The sequence below is a fragment of the Trachypithecus francoisi genome, unplaced genomic scaffold (genome assembly GCF_009764315.1).
Source record: "Trachypithecus francoisi isolate TF-2019V2 unplaced genomic scaffold, Tfra_2.0 Lachesis_group20, whole genome shotgun sequence".
In the NCBI taxonomy this organism is placed as follows: domain Eukaryota; kingdom Metazoa; phylum Chordata; class Mammalia; order Primates; family Cercopithecidae; genus Trachypithecus; species Trachypithecus francoisi.
Window position 1 is genome coordinate 55,790,385 of NW_022681466.1, and position 20,625 is coordinate 55,811,009.

The 20,625-nt window shown below is 39.9% G+C and overlaps 1 protein-coding gene across 4 annotated transcripts in view; it reads right to left on the reverse strand.

The window, feature by feature from the left end:
• Window positions 1-20,625, reverse strand: part of SSH2 (slingshot protein phosphatase 2) — a 314,778-nt gene that overhangs the window by 269,219 nt on the left and 24,934 nt on the right. The gene's annotated exons all lie outside the window — the stretch shown is intronic.

Genomic DNA, 20,625 nt, shown 5'->3' on the forward strand with positions numbered 1-20,625 from the left:
AACTCTTATGAAAATGAATACTCTATTGTCACTGTTTCTTTACATATATATGTGTGTATATATATGTGTGTGTATATGTGTGTGTGTATATATATATATACACACTTAGAGAGAGAGAGAGAGAGGTTCTTACTATGTTGCCCAGGCTGGTCTCGAACTCCTGGGCTCAAGCAATCCTCCCGCCTTGGTTTCCAAAAGTGCTGGGATTACAGGTGTGAGTCACTACATCTGGCTTATATTCACTATTTCTGTTTGATCAATTTTCTCTTCAACCTACCTCAGTCAGGCTTCTCTGTCCCACCTCTCCACTGAAACTACTCTAGCCAAAGTCACAGGTGGCTTCCACACTACCAACTCATAACACTTTTCTTTGTATTATCGAATTTCTCAGTTGCATTTGACAGAATTGCACCATTGATTTTTTTTCCTAAAACTTTTGGCACACTATTTTCTACTGGTCTTCCACAAATTGCTTTCTGATTGCTCCTTTCAGTCTGTCAAATTCTCCTTTTCTACTTTTACCCCTTACATATGGGGGCTTTCAGGGTTCTGCCCTTGGCATCTGTCTCCATGGGCATTCCTTCGGTGATGTTATCTCTCTCACAGCTTCAAGAGACTACAAACATTACTTTAGGATATTTTCATCACTGGTCTTCTTGGATATCTTACTGCCTAATTGGAACATGTTTGTTAACATATTCCACAGGATTACATACCTCAGCTGGTCCACAACTGAACTCATCTTCCCACCAAAGCTTTACTTCTTGTATTTTTGTTAATACCATCTGCCATCTACTCAGCCCAACCAAGCTCAAAGTCTTCAAGAGTTAACCAGTCTTCTATCTTTATTTCACCTCATAATCCATCATCAGGCCTCTACCACTTTACTTTTTATATATTTCTCTAATCTATCTCATCCTGTCTATCCCAACCACAATTGCCTTAGTTTCAGCCTATGTTAGTTCTAGGACTTGGCAACTGAAACAATCCACTCTAAATTATAACTCTAACCTTACATCTCTACATAAAACTTTTATGTTCCTCACTGCCAAAAGCAGTATTTCTTGTGTCAGGGTTACTTGTGGATGCTTCTAAACATGCATATTCCTGGATCAATCTGCATTTTTACATATTTTTCAACTTATTCTGATGCAATGTAAAGCTTGAGTACAGGCTAAAGTTTAAATTTAAATTTCTTACCAAGGCATAAAAAGCCTCCAAGGTCTTGGCTCTTGCCTACCAAGTTTTCTAATCTAGCACCTCCCTTTTTCTCCCATCACGTGCTTTATTATCTAGAGTACTGAATTCATTTACACTTATCCAAGTGTCTTTGGTTTCCATGTTTTTGCTGTCCTTCCTCTTTCTTCTCACCAAGTGTTATGCAACCTATTGAGTATTATGCTTTTTTTCTATCAAGCAGGTACTAACTTTTAACTCTTATTAACCAAAGACTGTGGTTTCTTGCAGAGGAAGAGGAAGGAAGGAAGGAAGGAAGGGAGGGAGGGAGGGAGGGAGGAGAGGGAGGAAGGAAGGATCAGGTCTTTTTCCCCAGTTCCCGACACAGAACTCCTAAAACCCTTGGAATTTCCTGAGTGATAAGAGTGATAGAAGCATCTTTTGTTCTAAGGAAGTGTCTCTTGGCTGGACCCTAGATAGCTTTAGGGTGGGAGCTAGTCACCAGAAACACCAATCCTTGATCAGAAGGTTGGAATTTTCAGCTCCATCATGTAACCAGAGGAGTGGAGATTGAGTCAGTTACCAATGACCAATTAATCAATCATGCTTACTGATATGGTTTGGCTGTGTACCCATCTAAATCTCATCTTGAATTGTAACTCCCATAATTCCCACGTCATGGGAGGGAGCCAGTGGGAAGTAATTCAATCATGCAGGCAGGTTTTTCCTGTGCTGTTCTGGTGATAGCAAGTCTCACAAGATCTGATGGTTTTATAAAGGGAGTTTCCCTGCAAATGCTCTCTTGCCTGCCACCATGTAAGATGTCCTTTTGTTCTTCCTTATTCTTCCGCCATGATTGTGAGGCCTCCCCAGCCATGTGGAACTGTGAGTGCATTAAAACTCTTTCCTTTATAAATTACCCAGTCTCAGGTATGTCTTTATTAGCAGTGTGAGAACAGACTAATACAGTAAACTGGTACCAGGTAGTGGGGCACTGCTGTAAAGATACCTGAAAATGTGGAAGCAACTTTGGAACTGAGTAACAGGCAGAGGTTGGAACAGTTTCAAGGACCCGGAAGACGACAGGAAAATGTGGGGAAGTTTGGAACTTCCTAGAGATTTGGAGGGCTCAGAAGACAGGAAGATATGGGAAAGTTTGTAACTTCCTAGAGACTTGTTGAATGGCTTTGACCAAAATGCTGATAGCGATACGGACAATAAGGTCCAGGCTGAGGTGGTCTCAGATGGAGATGAGGAACTTGGGAACTGGAGCAAAGGTGCTCTTGCTATGTTTTAGCAAAGAGACTGGTGGCATTTTGCCCCTGCCATAGAGTTCTGTGGAACTTTGAGCTTGAGAGAGATGATTTAGGTATCTGGTGGAAGAAATTTCTAAGTGGCAAAGTGTTCAAGAAGAAGCAGAGCATAAAAGTTTGGAAAATGGCCGGGTGCCGTGGCTCACGCCTGTAATCCCAGCACTTTGGGAGGCTGAGGTGGGTGGATCACCTGAGGTCAGGAGTTCAAGACCAGCTCGACCAATATGGTGAAACCCCCTCCCTACTAAAAACACAAAAATTAGCCAGGCATGGTGGCGTGCACCTGTAGTCCCAGCTACTCGGGAGGCTGAGACAGGAGAATTGCTTGAACCCAGGTGGCAGAAGTTGCAGTGAGCCAAGATCATGCCACTGCACTCCAGCCTGGGCGACAGAGCAAGACTCCGTTTCAAAAAACAAAACAAAAAAAAGCTTGAAAAATTTGCAGACTGATGATGTAACAGAAGATAACCCATTTTCTGGGGAGAAATTCAAACCTGCTGCAGAAAGTTGCATAAGTAACAAGGGGCTGAATGTTAATCACCAATTATAGTGCTCCTTCAACCTCTATTACACAATTCTGAAGACACTTTACCAAGAGTATATAGTATCTTTAAGTGCTAAAGCTGGACAGGACCTTAGAGATAAAAGATTTTTTTCTCAGATAAGAAAACCAGGACTAGAAAGATGAAAAGATTGACCAGAGCCAGAGTTAAGTGGTAGCAAAGCCAGATGAATGGCTCTCTTATCGAGCCAATGTAATTTCTTCAACATCATGCAGCTTATACTACTTTGGGGCCACCTATTTTACTTAATTATATTCCTATAGAGGATATTTTGTTAACAACTTAACACCTGAGATCAGTAGTAGTGTTATAAAAGCAAGCTAGTAGCATAGAACACAATAAAAATCTTGGAGCAGGCATAGAAATTTTTGTACATCTTAGATATTGTAATTATGAAATTATTTAGTGAGGATTAATAGAGGATAAACTTGAGCTTTAGTAAGAATAAACAAAAACAAAACAGAGCACTTTAGGTGTATTTCCTAGGTCCTATTTCCTAGACCCATCAAAAATGACATGGAATTCAAGATTGGAGTTTAAGACAAGAAGGGTAAGGCAGGCCAATTTTTGGTACGTGCTTTTAATACAAGGGGCTCTGAAGTCGGATTGCCTGGATTCTAATCCTGTCCTACTCCTTATCTGTGCCTCAATTTCCTCATCTGTAAAATGAGGATGGTAATAGTACACATCTTCAGAGGGTGGTTGTCAGGACTGAATCAGATCGTATTGATAAAGAGCTCAGAATAGTGCCTAGCATAGAGTAAGCCAATGTTGGTTGTTCTTATTTCTTTCTCTTTGAAGAGAAGAAACCTGGTCATCATAGTAGAACATACATAGTAGAGGGAACAGACCTACTTTTAAATGGTCTTCTGCAGTTCAGATTAGGGAATGCTATTACTAAATATTAATTTTAGAAAATAAATGATTTCAGCTTCTTTTAATGTAATTTAATGTGAAGAAAACATTTCTTTACCTTTTACAAAAACTAAGATGACCTTATAGAACACAATATAGGTTTTACAGATTAGTATATGTGAAGATTATGAAAGAAACTATGCTGAGGCCAGGTGGGATGACTAAACTGCAATCCCAGCACTTTGGGAGGCCAATACAGGAGGATCACTTAAGCCCAGGAGTTCAAGACCAGCCTGGGCAATGTAGTGAGATCTCATTTCTACAAAAAAATTTAAAAGTTAGCCAGGCATAGTGGTGCATGCCTATAGTCCCAGCTATTCAGGAGACAGAGGCAGGAGAATTACTTGAGCCCAGAAGGTTGAGGCTACAGTGAGCCATAGTCATGCCACTGCGTTCCAGCCTGACCGACAGAGTAAGACCCTGTACCGTCCACACTACCGCCAGAAAGAAACTGTGCTGAAACAGAGACGGCACTTGACTCTACCACGGAAACTAACAGATAGTGGTGAGAAAAAGCCTAAAATCACGAAGCCTAAGACTGGGGAATCTTTATGGTTCCATGGGATGGTTAGAAAGAGATTTGGAGAGAATCAGGCATTCAGTGTATTTCTTTCCCACTGAAATCCCAAGAAAGCAGAGTTGGAGAAAGCAGAGTTGGAGTTTTATATATGAGACTTAGTGCCATAGTATGGACAGCTTGGAAACTGGACAACTCTCTGGGATGGAATCCATGTAAGTGCAAAGCAAAAACCTAGTAATTGTTATAGATCAAATATTTTGATGGTTTATATTTCTACAGAATTAACAGCAACCTTAACCATACAAACAGTAGAAAAAGTCAGTATAAAGAAAGTGACAGCCAGGTGCAGTGGCTCATGCCTGTAATCCCAGCACTTTGAGAGGCTGAGGTGGGAGGATCACTTTAGGCCAGGAGTCTGAGACCAGCCTGGGTAACATGGCAAAATCACATCTCTACAAAAAACGTAAAAAAAAAAAAAAAAAAAAAAAAAAAAAAGAAAAAAGAAAAAAGCCAGGCATGGTGGCACACTCCTGTAGACCCAGCTACTCAGGAGGCTGAGGTAGGAGGATCACTTGAGCTCGGGAGGTTGACGCTGCAGTAAGCCATGATAGTGCCACTTGACTCCCAGCCTAGGTGACAGAGTGAGACCCTGTCTCAAAAAAAAAAAAAAAGAGAGAGAGACTACTATGTTTCTAATTTAAAATAAAATTAAAAGCATTGTATATAAAATTTGAGTTTAGTTTTCTAAAAAAATGGTGCTGAGACACCTGCAAAGCCACATGCAAACAAATACCATATACAAAAATTTACTCAAAATGGATCAAAGGCCTAAATGTAAGAAAAACCATAAAACTTTCAGAAGAGTCTGGGCATGGTGGCTCACACCTGTAATCCCAGCACTTTGGGAGGCCAAGGCAGGTGGATCACTTGAGGTCAGAAGTTCGAAACCAGCCTGGCCAACATGGTAAAACCCCATCTCTACTAAAATACAAAAATTCGCTGGGCATGGTGGCACATGCCTGTAATCCTAGCTACTTGGGAGGCTGAGGCAGAAGAATTGCTTGAACCTGGGAGGCAGAGGTTGCAGTGAGCTGAGATCGCGCCACTGCACTCTAGCCTGGGTGACAGAGAGAATCTGTCTCAAAACAAACAAACAAAAAACCAAAAAACTCTCAGAAGAAAACATAGGGGTAAATCTTCATGATGTAGGATTTGCCAAAGAATTCTTACATATGACACCAAAAGCCTGAACAACAACAAAAAAATAGGTACACTGAACTTCATCAAATTTAAAACTTTTGTGCTTCAGAGTACACCATAAAGAAAGAAAAAAGACAACTCACAGAATGGGATAAAATATTTGCAAATTACTTATCTGACATGGGACTTGTATCTGGAATACTCAAAGAACTCTTACAACTCAATAATAAAAAGACAAACAGTCCAATTTAAAAATGAGCAAAGGCCAGCCTGGGCAACACAGTGAGGCCTCATCTCTACCAAAAAAAACAAAAACAAAAACAAAACAGCCAGGTATGAGATCAGATACCAAGACTGGGGCAGGAGGATGGCTTGAGCCCAGGAGTGTGAGGCTGCAGTGAGCTGTGACTGTTTCACTACACTCCAGCCTAGGCAACAGAGCAAGACCCGAGTCTCTAAAAAATTTTTAAAGTAAAAAAATAAAAAATGGGCAAAAGATCTGAATAGATATTTCTCATGTGAGGAAGTGGCCAGTGAGCACATGAAAAGATGTTCAACATCACTAGCCATTAGGGAAATGCAAACCCAAACTGCAATGAGATAATACTTCATATTCACAAGAATGGCTAGAATCTGAAGTCAGGTAACAACAAGTATTGATCAGGATGTGGAGTAATCAGAGCCCTCATACACTGCTGGTGGGAATGTAAAATGGTGCAGCTGCTGTGGAAAACCATCTGGCAGTTCATCAGTTAAAAAGAGTTATCATATGCTCTAGCAATCCCTCTCCTAGGTATATGCCCAAGAGAAATGAAAACATATGTCCATACAGAAACTTGTACACAGATGTGTACAGCATCATTCATAATAGCCAAAAGACAGAAACAACTTAAATGTCATCAGTGGATGAAAGGATAAAACACTATTATTATTTGGCCATAAAAAGGAATGAAGTGCTAACACAGGCTATGGCACGGATAAGCCTTGAAAACATTATGCTAACTGAAAGAAGCCAGTCACAAAGACAACATACGATCCCATTCATAAACAAGTCCAGAATAGGGAATTTATAGAGACAGAGATTAGTGTTTGCTTAGGATTGGGCGGGGGGTTAGGTGGGATAGAGTGGTCATAGATAAAGGGGTTTCTTTCTCAGGTGATGAAAATTTTCAAAAACTGTGGTGTTGGGTGCATATATCTGTGAATATACCAAAACTAATGTATTAATTGTATAGTATTTGAATTATATTTCACTAAAGCTGTTTACTCTGTCACCAGGCTGGAATGCAGTGGCACAATCTTGGCTCACTGCAACCTCTGCCTCCCATGTTCAAGCAATTTTCCTGCCTCAGCCTCCCAAGTAGCTGGGACTACAGGCACATGCCACCACGACCAGCTAATTTTTGTATTTTTAGTAGAGTTGGGTTTTCATCATGTTCGCCAGGATGGTCTTGATCTCTTGACCTTGTGATCCGACTGCCTCAGCCTCCCAAAGTGCTGGGATTACAGGCATGAGCCACTACACCCAGCCTGTGAGAAGCACCTGGACACACACTCCTCTGATTTGGGTTTTAACCATGGACACTTTAGCTACAGTCAGTGTAAGGACCAGCCTGGATCAGGCCTAATCACAGACTGGCTTCCCTGCACCAGTACTTTTCATATGTTAGTGCTTAACAGAATCACCCAAGAGCCTGTTAAAATACACACAGTCCTGACTATCTCAAGAAAGACTGAGTAGGGCAGAGATGAAACCCACAAATCTGCTCTGCTTAAGTCCCCACATGAATCTAGTGCAGACGGTTAGCAACCACATTTACTACAAATATTTCTCTGCACTGTTATCCAGACAAAACCCATCAGATTTAGCCTTCACTTCTAAATAAATTCTTTTTTTTTTCAAAGTAACAGAAGAAGCAACAAAGGCACAGGTTTCTTGAAACAAAAGTACACTCCACAGTGAAAGCAGGCTCAAGCAAGCAGCTCAAGAGCCCTAAATAAATTCTAAATTATAAAATGTTGAATATTATGTCCTAGTAATAGAAAAAGAAAACAAAATAGGCTTCAAACTTCTAACATGTGAAGAGCAGACCAAATGTAACTGCAGAATGTCCAGACTTCTCATTTGACCAAAAGGACTCTTCAATTATAGACAAAAGAAACATAATTAGCTAAAAAACTACAGAGCAGAACTGCATCATTATACAGTGACCCCCTATAAATCAAAAGGTCTCAGTACAGACCACACCATGATTACCTGGTACCACTAAGAATATTTAATCTTGCACAATTTTATGGTTATAAGTCAGAACCTTATGTTCTGACTAGCCCATTAACTTTCCAGATTCTAGTTAAAACCCATCTTCAAACTGAAGAGATTTTGTATAAACAATATATAGCTGAAGATATCTACCACTAAGAAGCTTTATAAAATTAGGAAAATGGCTTTTAGAATTTAAAAGAGTGCATAAGTGAAGTAATAGCAGACTTTCTTTTTTCTTTTTTTAAAGAGATAAGGTCTTGTTCTGTTACCCAGGTTGGCCTTGACCTCCTTGGGCTCAAGTGATCCTCCTGCCTTATAGTCTCCCAAGTAGCTGGGGACTATAGACATGTGCCACAGCATTTGGCTAATAGCAAACATTTTAAATAGTAAATACATATAAATTAAAAACATCTGAAAGTTTCCAAAGCAGCCCCCACCCCCACCTCACCTATTAAAGGAATTCTAAGTACAGAAAAGATGCCTCAAAGTTTATAAACTGCTTCCCTGGTGTGGATGAGGGTGTTGCTCTTTAGACCTTCAGGTTATTTACTCTTAATTCCTGAAAAGCCTGGTTTTCTAGTTGGAAGCAGATAGGAAGCAGCAAAGTAAAAGTAAAGAGCTGCTAGAGGAAGGCACAATGACAGTAGGGAATGTCAACAGCCACCACTGTGACAATGAAGAGGAAGATTCAGTAAAGCTACACAAAGTAGACCCAAGTTGGTCTGAAGGTTGTAGGTCACTGTTAAGCTCATTAACATTGTTTCGACCATGACTGACTAGCTTAAAATTTTTTTTTGTAAATTAAAATAAAATAAAAATAGACCCGAACACAAAAACAAAAAACATAACAATCCTACTAGGAAAAGAAGTTCCTAAAGGCATTTCCGTACTAGAGCTCAGTGTAATACTATCCAACCTTCCAAATCTCTCTCTCTCTGTCCTCTAGAACCTCTCTCCTCCCATTTCTTCCAGGATCTTGCTCCATGAATCATTCCCTCTTCCCGTACCCTTTTCTTTCCTAATGATCCCTTCCTTCCCCTCAGCAGAAAAATATTCTCAAATCTCTTCCAAATAACCCAAAAGAGCCCTTCTCTTACCCTAAATTTCCCTCTAGCTACTTCTTTCCTTGATACAAGGTTTAAAAGAACAGTCTCTACTTGCTACCTTCCTTTCCTCACCGCTCATTTACCTTCTAACCTGCTGCAACTGGTCTTCTGACCACCCACTCCACCAAAGCTGATCTTACAAAAGTTACTAGTATCCTAATTGCCAAAGTCAATTGACTTTCTACTCTTCCTTCTCTTGACCTCCCCAATACATCTGACTCAACAGTGCACACTTCCTTCCTGAAACTCCCTCTTTGCTTAGTCTGTGATGCCACACTCACCTGAATTTCATCCTAACTAGAGTACCTAGTCCTGGAATGTCAATGGAATTTAGGCAAAAAAAAAAAAAAAAAAAGGGGGGGGTGGGGGAGAATTACTATGGTCTGAATGCATCCCCCCAAAATTCATATGCTGAAACTTAATCACCAACATGATATAGTACTAAGAGGTGGCGCCTTCAGGAAGTGAGTAAGTCATGAGGACAGAGCCCTCATGAATGGAATTAATGACCTTATACAAGAAGTGCCATAAAACTGTTCACCCCTTTTCCCCTTTTGCTATATGAGGACGCCGCATTTGCTCCTTCTACATAAGGATGCAGCAAGAAGGCTTTCGCCATACACCAAATCTGCTGGCACCTTGTCTTGGACTTCCCAGCCTCCAGAACTGTGAGAAATAAAATTTCTATTATTTATAAATTACCCTTTCTGTGGTATTTTGTTATAGTAGCAGGAATGAGACTATGACAAGGGTATGTGATCAAATAGTTTTGGGAAATGTGGTATTAAAGTTAAGTATTTTCAATTACTACAGATTTTCTCAGATCTTTAATATACTGAGGTATATTGTGACTCTACAAGATGAGGTTCTCCAATGTTTTCCCAAATTTCTTGACTCTTCCATCCCTTTTAAATAATTATTTTACATAACAAATTGAGTTGGGAAACACATTTTGGGTTAACATTGCTCTTGATGTTATTTTTCAGTCTTATTTGCAGGATTTTCCTTCATTAGCCTCCCAAATGTCTCATTCCCCAAAAGTCCTTCTTTAGGCCTCTCTCATCTCACACCTTAACCACCTTTTCGTTCTCCACTTGTCTCATGCTATGTTCTCCATAAGTGATCTCATTCATATCCTCATGGCTTCAATACAGCTTTAGAGCCTCTAAGTTTCTCTGCCACTTACTAACTGTGTAAGCTTGGATCTTGGTTTCCTAATTTATAAAACAATAACAATTCGTAAGTACTAAATGACATATATAAAGTTTCTGCCACAGTATCTGACATATTTAAGCAAAGGCTCAATAAATCGTCACTATCATTTTTTCTTTCTCTAGCCTAGATCTCCTTGCTGAGTAACACATGTATGTATTCAGCTTGGGACTTTCCTTTGCTTGTTTTATATATAGTCATCTCTTGGTATCCACAGGGGATTGATTCCAGGACCCCTACAGATACCAAAATCCACAGATGCCCAAGTCCCTGTTATAACATGGCATAGTATTTGCATATAAGCTATGCGCATGCTCCTATACACTTTAAATCATCTCTAGATTACTTCAACATAAATACTTTGACGTAAATACTATATAAATAGCTATTACACTTTTTAAATTTGTATTATTTGTATTATGGTATTGTTATTTTTATTGGGGTTTTCCCAAATAGTTTCAATCCACAACTGGTTGAATCTGCAGATGCAGAACTTCCAGCTACAAAGGACTATTTACCTCAAACTCAAGATGTTCACCACCCACTCCCACCACTTAAACTGGCCCCAGTATTCTTTATCTCAGGGTATGGAACCACTATCTACCCAGATGCCTAAATCTGGAACACTGAAGCCATATTCTAGACCCTTCCTTTTCAGTTACCATCCTTCCCCCTTCCCCCAATTAAGTAATTAAGTACATCTAGCTCTGCCCCCACCCTCCCCATATAGCTTCAGATGTGCAAATCTGATCATACTTAAATTCTTCAATATTCCTCATGGTTTTCAAGACAAAATTCAAACTGGTATCAAATAAGGCTCTTCATGATCTAGCCTCTTTAGTCTCATCTCCAATCATGCCCCTTCTCTGACATATACTCTCCACTCCAACCACATAAAATCATATGTATTTCTACAAATATGTAGAAATATGTATTTCTACAAATGGCTATGCTGTCATGTTTTCATACATTCTATTTATAGATAGATATATTTTATACATTCTATTTTATTTACAGCTCAAAGAATGTATAAAATACATTATAAAATGTATTATATAAAATTATTATATATAATATATACCAAATATTTTGGTATTTTAAATAAATATTGCATAGCTTATATGTAAATACTATGCCATGTTATAACACAGACTTGGGCATCTGTGGATTTTGGTATTTTATAAAATATATTTTATTTTAAATGTATTTTGGTATTTTATAAAATACATTATAAAATGTATTTTATACATTCTTCCATCTATATGGTCCATTCAATCCCATTCCCATCCACTTTATTGCTGGCTAGTTCCCACTGGTCTTTTTCATGAGTTTAATTACATGATATTCTAATCCTATACTTTAAATTTTCTATGTATCATATGTAAAATGCAGCCTATACATTTAATATTCATTCTCAGCCTATTTAATATGCTTAGGTAAAATTATCAACTCCACAATTGTCTTATTTTAGTAATGAGTAAGTCTGTAATTAAATGAAATTAACAGCTCTTCACTGACATCTATTTATTACCCATTTATCATATTCCAGACACTAAGGGGTTACAAAATGAACAAGAAAGGCTCCTGACCTCAATCTAATGGGACAGGGTGACAAAAATACTAATGTAATGCTATAAAGATATATTTATGTGTATATATATATTTATATAATTTCTATGAGAATAAAGAGGAATAAATAATTCACTTAAGTAGTTACAAAAGAATTAGAACAAACTCTAAATAAAATGTTTTCTCTCTAAGATGAAATTTTTTACTTAAGAGTTAGATTAGGGCCGGGCGCGGTGGCTCAAGCCTGTAATCCCAGCACTTTGGGAGGCCGAGACAGGCGAATCACGAGGTCAGGAGTTTGAGACCATCCTGGCTAACACGGTGAAACCCCGTCTCTACTGAAAAATACAAAAAGCTAGCCGGGCGAGGTGGCTGGCGCCTGTAGTCCCAGCTACTCGGGAGGCTGAGGCAGGAGAATAGCTTAAACCCGGGAGGCGGAGCTTGCAGTGAGCTGAGATCCGGCCACTGCACTCCAGCCCGGGCGACAGAGCAAGACTCCGTCTCAAAAAAAAAAAAAAAAGAGATTAGGATAAAACTCAATCACTATCAAGATAAATTCCTGTTTCTAAACAAGTGACAAGTTGTATTTCTCTGTTGCAAAGCCTCACAGTATAACAGGATGTGGGCATACCTAAATTTTAAGTAAAAATTCTAAGTAGTCAAAAAGGCAAACATTAGAATATTCAGGAAAATCCAGCAATATATGCTCATGAATACAATATAGGTTTGTTGAGTCTAACCATCCCATTTCACAGACGTTCTCTGACCTCTGATTAACAAGAAATGGTTCCTCCTCCGAACTGCTAAAAGAGAGAGAAATGAACTTCAATCTTACTTAATATGTCTCAGTGTGTTGAGGCTCCTTCCTTCCTTCCCTTCTCTCTTCCTCCCTCCCTCCCTCCTTCCTTTTCTTTCTTTCTCCCTCCCTTCCTCCCTTCCTTCCTTACTTCCTTGTTAAGAGAGTGTCTTTCTGTGTCACCTAGGCTGGAATGCAATGGCATATGATCATAGCTCAATGCAGCTTCGAACTCCTGGGCTTAAATGATCCTCTCACCTCAGCCTCTCAAGTAGCTAAGACTATAGGCACATGCCACCATGCCTGGCTAATTTTTAATTTTTTTTTTTTTTTTGTAGAGACAGAGTCTCCTATCTCTTGCCCAGGCTAGTCTTCAACTCCTGGCCTCAAGGGATCCTCCTACCTTGGCCTTCCAAAGTGTTGGGACTACAGGTGTAAACCATCCTGTCTGGCCATGGGCTCTCTTTTTTTTTATAGCAGCTTGGCCTATTCCTTAACTAATAAGGCAGAAATGGCAATGAATGTATACTACTTTCTGAAAGATATGATACATGAAACTTAAAAATTAATTTCCAAAATTCACATTTAATATGCTGTAAGGTCTCTTCTTTACTCAACTGCAAAGTAAAATATAAGCTCATATAGATGCATAAAAGCAACCTTTGTTATGAGTGTGTCATAACCACTTTAAAACAGCAACCCCTTGAATGTTCACCTTAGATTGTTTTCTAGAATCCTCATCACTATGGTAGCCATATGCCTCAGTCTGCCCATTCTAGTTAACACTTGTTGCACAGTGAAATGATCACTAGCATTCCTTTTATTCCATTATTATCCTGGTTTGAATAGCAAATTATAAGTTCACCCTACCTATCATCTACTTTCTGTTGCCCTTAAAAAAAAAAACCTCAATAATTTGTCTTTTCATTCTGGAGGTCAGTTTCTATCATTTATCATCTTTAATACCTTTAGGAAAAAAAGGTATCCAGTTTTAACTACTCAGTCTCTGAGAGTAATTGGTTAAAAATACTCTTCAATTTTACTATTACTATGCCTCTTCCCCCCTCCCTTACCCCCATATTTGCTGTGAAAGAACACTCTTGCCTTCTTTAGCCCAGAAATTTTTTTAAAAGGAGATCATAAAGGCATCTAGGACAGGTAGGAAAAATGGACAAATTCTACATTAATTTTCCATGGTGAATACTTTTTGAGACTATCTCAAGGTAAAAGTAGAGAATTCAATTTAAGTCTATAAAATAATAAACTGTCCAGGCACAGTGGCTCACACCTGTAATATGAACACTTTGGGAAGCTGAGGTGGGTAGATAGATCACTTGAGGTCAGGAACTCAAGACCAGCTTGGCCACCATGGTGAAAACCTGACTCTACTAAAAATACAAAAATTAGCTGGGCATGGTGGCAGGTGCCTGTAGTCCCAGCTACCCAGGAGGCTGAAGCAGGAAAATTGCCTGAGCACAGGAAATAGAGGCTGCAGTGAGCCAAGATGGTGCCACTGCATTCCAGCCAGGGCAAAGAGCAAAATTCTGTCTCAACTTAAAAAAAAAAATATATATATATATATTAAAAATATATTATATATTTTAAAACATAATTTAAAAATATACTTAAATATATATTTATATGTATAAATATATATTAAAATATATATAAATTAAAAATAAACTAATATTTCTTTTTTAACCAACACAACAGAATATATATTTTTTAATGCGTTCTCTTCAAATAGTCATTTTGAGAAGTTGTATGATATACCACAACTTGAAGCATTTTCAGAATATCTGCTTGTAAACTGTGTTTAAGCCAGTGCATGATTTACCAAAAAAAAAAAAAGTCATTTCACTAACTTATAGATAAGCCTATTTTTACTGCCTTTCCTTTACTAAAATTATTAATTTTGTGAATAATTCTCCATGGCCGAGAGCCCCTTCTCTGTTCTGCATCTCCCTGATAAATCCCTTAGTCTTTTGATGTGCCGTCTGCCCCAGTGTTATGTATCAACCATTCCGCTACAGTTCTGAAAGCAGGAACTGATTATGCCACTCTTTTTCCCCTAGGGGCTGAAATATGAAAGACACTCAATTAAGATGTTTGGGATTGATTAATTAATATTCACTGAATATGGGTACAAGTTATTTTTGGCTATTTCCAAAAATCAAATTCACCTTCAAAGGAAGATTTACTACCCTTGGAAATATTTAAAAGAACTGAAGACGATGCCAGAAAAAGGAGCTCCAAAGATGCCAAACAAATGTTGCATCATTTGCATAAATACATTGTCCAACATACACCCTCCTGAGACTGAACCAGGAAGAATATGAATCCCTGAATAGACCAATAATGAGTTCTGAAATTAAGGCAGTAATAAATAGCCTACCAACCAAAAAAAAAAGCCCAGGACCAGATGGATTCGCAGCTGAACTCTACCAGAGGTACAAAGAAGAGCTGATACCATTCCTACTGAAACTATTCCAAAAAATTGAAAAGGAAGGACTCCTCCTTAACTCATTCTATAAGGCCAGCATCATACTGATGACTAAACCTGGCAGAGATACAACAAAAAAAGAAAACTTCAGGCCAACATCCTTGCTGAACATCGATGCAGAAATCCTCAATAAAATACTGGCAAACTGAATCCAGCAGCACATCAAAAAGCTTATCCACCATGATCAAGTTGGCCTCATCCCTGGGATGCAAGGTTGGTTCAACATATGTGAATCAATAAATGCGACTCATCACATAAACAGAACTAAAGACAAAAACCACATGATTTTCTCAATGGATGAAGAAAAGGCCTTTGATAAAATTCAAAATCCCTTCATGTTAAAAACTCTCAATAAACTAGGTATTGAAGGAACATACCTGAAAATAATAAGAGCCACATATGACAAATCCACAGCTAATATCATACTGAATGGGCAAAAGCTGGAAGCATTCCCCTTGAAAACCAGCACAAGACAAGAATGCCTTCTCTCACCACTCCTATTCAACATAGTATTGGAAGTTCTGGCCAAGGCAATCAGGCAAGAGAAAGAAATAACAGGTATTCAGATAGGAAGACAGGAAGTCAAATTACTTTTGTTTACAGATGACATGATCATATGTCTAGAAAACTCCATTGTCTCAGCCCAAAAGCTTCTTAAGTTGATAAGCAACTTCAGCAAAGTCTCAGGATACAAAATTAATGTGCAAAAATCGCTAGCATTCCTATATACCAACAACAGGCAAGCAGGGCTAAATCATGAATGAACTCCAATTCACAATTGCTACAAAAAGAATAAAATGCCTAGAAATACAGCTAACAAGGGAAGTGAAGGACCTCTTCAAGGAGAACTACAAACCACTGCTCAAAGAAATCAGAGAGGATAGAAACAAATGGAAAAACATTCCATGCTGATAGATAAGAAGAAACAATATCGTTAAAATGGCCATATTACATAAAGTAATTAATAGATTCAATGCTACTCCCACTAAACTACCACTCACATTCTTCATAGAATTAGAAAAATCTATTTTAAAATTTATATGGAACCAAAAAAGAGCCTGAATAGCCAAGACAATCCCAAGCAAAAAGAACAAAGCTGAGGCATTACACCACCCGACTTAAAACTATACTACAAGGCTACAGTAACCAAAACAGCACAACACTGGTACAAGAACAGACACATAGATCAATGGAACAGAATAGAGAACTCAGATATAAGACCACACACCCATGATTGATGGTGGTAACTGCTCCAGTCAGCCTGCCATTACTTGCCCAGCAGGGAGGTGTGGCTGGGGCTGCATGCTCCAAGAAGTAGGCAGGAGCCCTGCTTCCTGGGTGAGGCTGCAGCCACCCAAGTTGTAGCTGTAGAACCAAGCCTCCTTGTGCTTTTGGGGAGCTGGGAGGAGGCAGGAGCCATCACTCCTCAACCTGGATGTGCCTGCCCCTGCTGCCTGGCTTCTCCCTGCTGTCCACAACTGCTTAGATCTCAGAGCAAAGTCAGGAGAGCCTGAGTGTCACTGAACAGCAGTGGGAGGCAGACACAGTTCCAGGTGGAAGGGGGTGGGTCCCTGGTAAGGTCCCTCCCTCAGGCCAGGGAGGGCCTGTGTGCTGGGGGCTAGGCTGCCAGTCCCACGGACCAGAGTGGAAACTGGTGCCTTTTCCAGGACTGCCCATGGGCCAATCTGCATGCACTTTCTCACTTCTGAGGCCCATAAAAGCCCTGAGCTCAGCCAGAGCTGAGCAGACAACCAAACCAGATGACCAACTGTAGAAACGAGCTACTCTCTCTACTGAGAGTTTCAGAGACCTGCAGAGACCCCCAAACAACCTGCCTGCAGAGAGGAACTACCCTCTCCACGGCTTCCTCTCTGCTGAGAGCTGAACACTCAATGGATGACCTGCCTGCCTACAGAGGGGAGCTACCCACTGCAGGTCTCCTCTGAGCAGTTCTAATACTAAATAAAGTTCCTCTTCGTCTTCTTCACCCTTCATCTCATTCTATCTCATTCTTCCTGGATGACAAGAACTCAGGCAAAGGCACCACTGGCCACAGAGGTTTCCAAAAATTGACACCCCAAAGATGCTGTAACACAACCATCTGAACTTTTTTTTTTTTTTTTTTTTTTGAGATGAAGTCTCGCTCTATCACCCAGACTGGAGTGCAGTGGCCGGATCTCAGCTCACTGCAAACTCCACCTCCCGGGTTTACGCCATTCTCCTGCCTCAGCCTCCCGAGTAGCTGGGACTACAGGCACCCGCTACCTCGCCCAGCTAGTTTTTTGTATTTTTTAGTAGAGACGGGGTTTCACCGTGTTAGCCAGGATGGTCTCAATCTCCCGACCTCGTGATCCGCCCGTCTCAGCCTCCCAAAGTGCTGGGATTACAGGCTTGAGCCACCGCGCCCAGCCAACCATTTGAACTTAACCTGACAAAAACAAGCAATGAGGAAAGGACTTCCTATTTAATAAACGGTGCTGGAAGAACTGGCTAGGCATATGCAGAAAACTGAAATTGGACCCCTTCCTTACACCACATGCAAAAATTAACTCAAGATAGATTAAAGACTTAAATGTAAAACCCAAAACTATAAAAACCCTAGAAGAAAATCTAGGCAATACCATTCAGGACATAGGCATGGGCAAAAATTTCATGACAAAAACACCAAAAGCAAGTGCAACACAAGCGAAAACTGATAAATGGGATCTAACTAAACTAAAGTGCTTCTGTGCACCAAAATAAACTATAATCAGAGTGAACAGACAACCCATAAAATGGGAGAACATTTTTGCAATCTATCCATCTGATAAAGGTTAATATCCAGAGTCTACAAGAAACTTAAGCAAATTTAAAAGAAAAAAAACAAACAATCCCATTTAAAAAGTGGGCAAAGGACATAAACAGACAATTCTCAAAAGACGACATACATGTGGCCAATAAACATATGAAAAAACAAAAAAAATCACTCATTGTTAAAGAAATACAAATCAAAACCACAATGAGAAACCATCTCATGTCAGTCAGAATGCTATTATTAAAAAGTCAAAAAACAGATGCTGGTGAAGTTGTGAAGAAAAAGGAACATTTTTACACTGTTGGTGGGAGTGAAAATTAGTTCAACCATTGTGGAAGACAGTGTGGCAATTCCTCAAAGACCTAGAGGCAGAAATAAAATTTAACCCAGCAATCCCATTACTAGGTATATACCCAGAGGAATATAAGTCATTCTATTATAAAGATACAAGCACGTATGTTGACTGCAGTACTATTCATAGTAGTGAAGACATGGAATCCATCGAAATACCCATCATTGATAGACAGGATAAAGAAAATGTGGTACATACATACCATGGAATACTATGCAGTCATAAAAAGGAATGAGATCATGTCTTTTGCAGGGACATGGATGGAGTTGGAAGCCATTATTTTCAGCAAAGTCACGCAGGAACAGAAAACAAAAGACTGCATGTTCTCACTTATAAGTGGGAGCCCAGTGATGAGAACACATGGATACATGGTGGGGAACAACACACAATGGGGCCTACTGGGGGTGGGGTGGGGGGAGGGAGAACATCAGGAAGAATAGCTAATGTATGCTGGGCTTAATACCTAGGTGACGGGATGATCTGTGTGGCAAACCATCATGATACATGTTTACCTATGTAACAAACTTGCACATTCCTGCACATGTATCCCTGAACTTAAAAGTTGAAGAAAACAAAAAAATACATCGTCTATTTTCCTTAGGCACTAGAGAACAGTCTTTCGAATATATAAGCTCTGTTATGTTTGTGAAAAGAATTAGTCTTATTGCCCCATGGCCTAGAGCTCCTTAACTGAAATCTTCCAAATAAAGAAAGAAAAAACTCAGTCCAGAGCCAAACTGGCTACTCGTCATCAATATCTGGCCTTAAGAGTGTTCTTACTTTTAAAGACTCTCTAATTCTTCTCTCCCAGATAAAACTGCCAATCAATCAGTGGCAAAATGCATCAACGCTGACAAACCTTTTTTTTTTTTTTGAGACAGGATCTCACTCTGTCACTCACGATCTGGGTTTCAGTGGCGTGATCATGGCTCACTGCAGCCTTGACCTCCTGGACTCAAGCAATTCTCTCACCTCAGCCTCATGAGTAGCTGGGACTATAGGCATGTGCCACAACCCTGGCTGTTGTATTTTTTGTAGAGATTGGGGTCTCACTATGTTGCCCAGGCTAGTCTTGAACGCCTGACCTCAAGTGATCTTCCCACCTTGGCATCCCAAAGTGCTGGGATTTTGGGTGAGCCACTGTGCCCAACCCTGATAAAACCTTAATTGCTTTATAATCCTTTCCCTAAATTTTTCACTAAACGTTTCCCCAAGGCCAGGTAATCCATCTGTAATGTAGCACTTCGGGAGGCTAAGGTGGAAGGATTGCTTGAGTCCAAGAGTTCAAAACCAGCCTGGGCAACATAATGATAACCCATCTCTCCAAAAAAACAAAAACTAAAAAATAAATTAGCCAGGTATGGTGGTACACACCTGTCTGTAGTCCTGCTACTCAGGAGGCTGATGCAGGAGGATCACTTGGGCCCAGGAGATCAAGACTGCAGTATACAGTGAGCCATGACCGTGCCATTGCACTCCAGCCTATGCAACAGAGGGAGACCCTGTCTCTTAAAGAAAAGTTTCTCTGACACAGTGGCTCATGTCTGTAATCCCAGAACATTGGGAGGCTGAGGCAGGCGGATCACTTGAGGTCAGGAGTTCCAGACCAGCCTGGGCAACATGGTGAAACCCCATCTCTATTAAAAATATAAAAATTAGCTGGGCACGGTGATGCGCGCCTATAATTCCAGCTACTCAGGAGGCTGAGGCAGGAGAATTGCTTGAACCTGGGAGGCGGAGGTTGCAGCGAACTATCACACCACTGCACTCCAGCTTGGGCGATAGAGCAAGACTCTGTCTGAAAAAAAAAAAAATTGGTTAGGCGCAGTGGTTAACGCCTGTAATCCCAGCACTTTGGGAGGCCAAGGCAGGTGGATCACCAGGTCAGGAGATTGAGACCATCCTGGCTAACACGGTGAAACCCCATCTCTACTAAAAATACAAAGAATTAGCCAGGCGTGGTGGCAGGCGCCTGTAGTCCCAGCTACTTGGGAGGCTGAGGCAGGAGAATGGCGTGAACCTGGGAGGCAGAGCTTGCAGTGAGCCAAGATCGTGCCACTGCACTCCAGCCTGGGCGACAGAGCGAGAATCTATCTCAAAGAAAAAAAAAATGTTTTTTTCACCAAAACTTAGCTTTAAAGGATTTATTATTAAAAAATATACCCTACTGTAAAAATAGCTTGAGTTTAAGTTTTAATATGACTTCTCTTATAGGAAATTAGAAAAATTTCTAAATATATTTAACTAGGAGAATAAATTTCTATGTATCTTTCCAATTAACTAGACCTGTCCCCCTTTTTACTAATAAACAATATTTCCAGGTATCATGGTAATGCTTGTATA